This window comes from Salvelinus fontinalis, unplaced genomic scaffold (genome assembly GCF_029448725.1).
Source record: "Salvelinus fontinalis isolate EN_2023a unplaced genomic scaffold, ASM2944872v1 scaffold_0861, whole genome shotgun sequence".
Classification (NCBI taxonomy): domain Eukaryota; kingdom Metazoa; phylum Chordata; class Actinopteri; order Salmoniformes; family Salmonidae; genus Salvelinus; species Salvelinus fontinalis.
Window position 1 is genome coordinate 59,119 of NW_026601070.1, and position 4,265 is coordinate 63,383.

Here is a 4,265-nt window from a genome sequence, read left to right on the forward strand (position 1 = left end):
GAAACATGTCATTCGTTAACAAGTGGACTACATTTTTTCAACTCAATTTACAGACCACATTAAGTTGTGTTTAGTTTTCAAACTGTGATTGGTCCCTGAAATCTAAGAGGACATTTTGAAAGATACACAATCCATCATGGTTTTCTTTCTGTAGAGATTATTAACCAAAGGGCCGAAACAAGTTGGCTTTACCTTTAGCAGTAAAGAAGAAGCACTTTTCTTAACTTGTACTGTTCTCCAAGAGTTGCTGACTTTTCTCTTCAGGAGGTTATGTCAGGCAACAGTTCATTGCAGTGGGCTAAATCAACAGTTCCAGTTGTAATTCTCAATCAACTGAATCGATTTTCTTTTATCAGCCCTTTCTACTGGCAAGAGTAATGAGTTAGGAATGAATTACCTTGAATATACTAGGCCTACTTTTAATATGTAACCGACATGTAACAATTGTACCCTCTCATAGTAGGCCTGGCTAAACCATCTGATTAGTAGACTACTGCACCTGTATTTGATACCATTCCACCATTCCACTCCAACCATTACAATGAGGCCTTCCTCCCCAATTACGGTGCCACCAACCTCCTGTGCTACATCAGTGTGTTAGTGGAAAAGACAGACAGAGAATAAAATGCAGTTTCCTCACTTGACATGATCATGTATTCAATCCATTGATTTGATTGATATCGACACTGTAACCTTTTAGAAGAGGTGAGTCAGACAGGTTAGCACCATTGATTTGATTGATATTGACACTGTAACCTTTTAGAAGAGGTGAGTCAGACAGGTTAGCACCATTGATTTGATTGATATTGACACTGTAACCTTTTAGAAGAGGTGAGTCAGACAGGTTAGCACCATTGATTTGATTGATATTGACACTGTAACCTTTTAGAAGAGGTGAGTCAGACAGGTTAGCACCATTGATTTGATTGATATTGACACTGTAACCTTTTAGAAGAGGTGAGTCAGACAGGTTAGCACCATTGATTTGATTGATATTGACACTGTAACCTTTTAGAAGAGGTGAGTCAGACAGGTTAGCACCATTGATTTGATTGATATTGACACTGTAACCTTTTAGAAGAGGTGAGTCAGACAGGTTAGCACCATTGCATGCAGCCCTTTCAACCTCCCTGTATGAAGAAGTTATTTTTGATATAGCGGGGCGTTTAACATTTAGAGAATAAGAGGTTTTTCAATCAATTATTCATTTTCTTTCAGTATTCAACAGCAGAGAAGGATTTACACGCTTCTGTCTGGTCCGAGTGTCATGAACAACAGTTGCTCTCTTACCCCATCTGTCAGTAGAATTCCACGTGTCGTCTTGGCCTGCTGACGTTTTCTTCAAGAACGGGCCAGAGATTCATTCAGTATTTTACAATTGAAAGGGGGTTGTTTCTTCTGCTTTGCTGCTTAAGCTGCACCTCTCTTGCATCGAAGGCGGTGTGTCTGTCAAACAGTGTAGGCACCAGGCACTGTGCCTGGGGTTGTGTTTACAAGGTGGCAAGGACAGTGTTGAAGTATGGGGTGCGGTGAGAGTTTGTCCTTGGGGTTGTAATGAAGTTGTTGTGGGGAAATTACTCATTCTAACACAGGAGAAAGACACAGGGTCCTTAATCAAGAAGATGCCACATTTATTCAGAATCATTAGTGACCAAAAGCTAGTTTATCTCAGTAGAGATCCCGGCAGACTGATATAGGCATCACAAGTGGCATGGTGTCAGCACTTCCACAGTTCAGTCAAGGACTCCTCTGCTCTGCTACACTCTTTCTTCTCAGACAGGCAGGGCAACAGAGAGAGGTGCAACCTGGGAAACCTGCATTGTGTAGTAAGCTTATATAGAGCTGTCTCTTATCCAATGCAGCCCAGAAAGACCCTTCAGAAAAAAGGACGAGTGGTGCTCTCTCTCTCCCTCCCACCTGATTACATCATCTGTTTACGCAATAGATTTCTTACTTCATCAAAATATTGCTTCTGTCACGTTCCTGACCTATTTATGTTAGTTGTTATGTGTGTTAGTTGGTCAGGACGTGAGGTTGGGTGGGCATTCTATGTTTTCTGTTTCTGTGTTGGTTTTGGGTTGCCTGGTATGGCTCTTAATTAGAGGCAGGTGTTTGGCGTTCCTCTAATTAAGAGTCATATTTAGGTAGGCGTTGTCACAGTGTTCGTTGTGGGTGATTGTCTTCCGTGTTTGTGTTATGTTTGCACCATACGGAACTGTATACGGTTTGTTCGGTTTATGTAGTCTGTTTCCTATTCGTGCGTTCTTCGTGTCTATGTAAGTTCTCATGTTTAGGTCAGTCTACGTCGTTTGTTATTTTGTATCATTTCAAGTGTAGTTAGTGTTCGTTTTTCTTCTTGTTTAATAAATATGTGTTCAAACTTCGCTGCGCCTTGGTTCCCTCAATACTCCTCCTTTTCCGAAGAGGGAGAGGAGGAGGATCTCCGTTACAGAATCACCCACCATACCAGAGCCAAGCAGCGGAGTCAACGGAGTAAGGGACAGGAAAAGAAGGAGCAATGGACATGGGACGATGTATTGGATGGAAAGGGTTGCTACACTTGGGAGGAGATCCTGGCTGGTAGGGATCGCCTCCCATGGGAACAGCTGGAGGCACTGAGGAGAGCAGAGGCTACCGGAGAGAGGAACCGGAGCTATGAGGGAACGTGTCTGGCATGGAAGCCAAAAAAGCCCGTAAGTAATTCCCAAAAATTTCTTGGGGGGGGGGGCTAGGAGGTAGTGGGCCAAGGGCAGGTAGGAGACCTGCGCCCACTTCCCAGGCTTACCGTGGAGAGCGGGAGTACGGGCAGGCGCCGTGTTACGCAGTAGAGCGCACGGTGTCTCCTGTATGAGTGCATTGCCCAGTGCGGGTTATTCCACCTCCCCGCACTGGTAGGGCTAGATTGGGTATTGAGCCAGGTGTCATGAGGCCGGCTCAACGAGTCTGGTCTCCAGTGCGTCTCCTCGGGCCGGCATACACGGCACCTGCCTTACGCATGGTTTCTCCGGTTCGCCTACATAGCCCGGTGCGGGTTATTCCACCTCCCCGCACTGGTCGGGCAACCGGGAGTATTCAACCAGGTAAGGTTGGGCAGGCTCAATGCTCAAGAGTGCCAGTACGCCTCCACGGTCCGGTATTTCCGGCGCCACCTCCCCGCCCCAGCCTAGTACCTACAGTGTCTACACTACGCACTAGGCTACCAGTGCGTATCCTGAGCCCTGTTCCTCCTCCACGCACTCTCCCTGTAGTGCGTGTATCTAGCCCGGTGCCTCCAGTTCCGGCACCACGCACTAAGCCACCTGTGCGTCTCCAGAGCCCTGAACACACTGTATCTTCTCCCCCTACTAATCCTGATGTGCTTGTCCTCAGCCCGGTGTCACCAGTGCCGGTACCTCGCATCAGGGATAGAGTAGGCTTTGAGAGTACAGTGTGCCCTGTCCCTGCTCCCCGCAGTAGTAGGAAGGTGCTTATCCTTAGCACGGTGCCTCCAGTTCCGGCACCACGCACCAGGTCTACAGTGCGCCGTATCCGGCCAGAGCCATCCGTCTCCCCAGCGCCATCTGAGCCATCCGTCTCCCCAGCGCCATCTGAGCCATCCGTCTCCCCAGCGCCATCTGAGCCATCCGTCTCCCCAGCGCCATCTGAGCCATCCGTCTCTCCAGCGCCGTCTGAGCCATCCGTCTGCCAGGAGCCTGCAAAGCCGCCCGTCTGCCATGAGCCTGCAAAGCCGCCCGTCTGCCATGAGCCTGCAAAGCCGCCCGTCTGCCATGAGCCTGCAAAGCCGCCCGTCTGCCAGACAGGAGCCGCTAGACCCGTCAGCCAGACAGGAGCCGCTAGAGCCGTCAGCCAGACAGGATCTGCCAGAGCCGCCAACCAGACAGGATCTGCCAGAGCCGCCAACCAGACAGGATCTGCCAGAGCCGCCAACCAGACAGGATCTGCCAGAGCCGCCAACCAGACAGGATCTGCCAGAGCCGCCAACCAGACAGGATCTGCCAGAGCCGCCAACCAGACAGGATCTGCCAGAGCCGCCAACCAGACAGGATCTGCCAGAGCCGCCAACCAGACAGGATCTGCCAGAGCCGCCAGAGAGCCATGAGCAGCCAGAGCCGCCAGAGAGCCATGAGCAGCCAGAGCCGTCAGAGAGCCATGAGCAGCCAGAGCCGTCAGAGAGCCATGAGCAGCCAGAGCCGTCAGAGAGCCATGAGCAGCCAGAGCCGTCAGAGAGCCATGAGCGTCGAGAGCCGTCAGCCTGCCATGAGCGT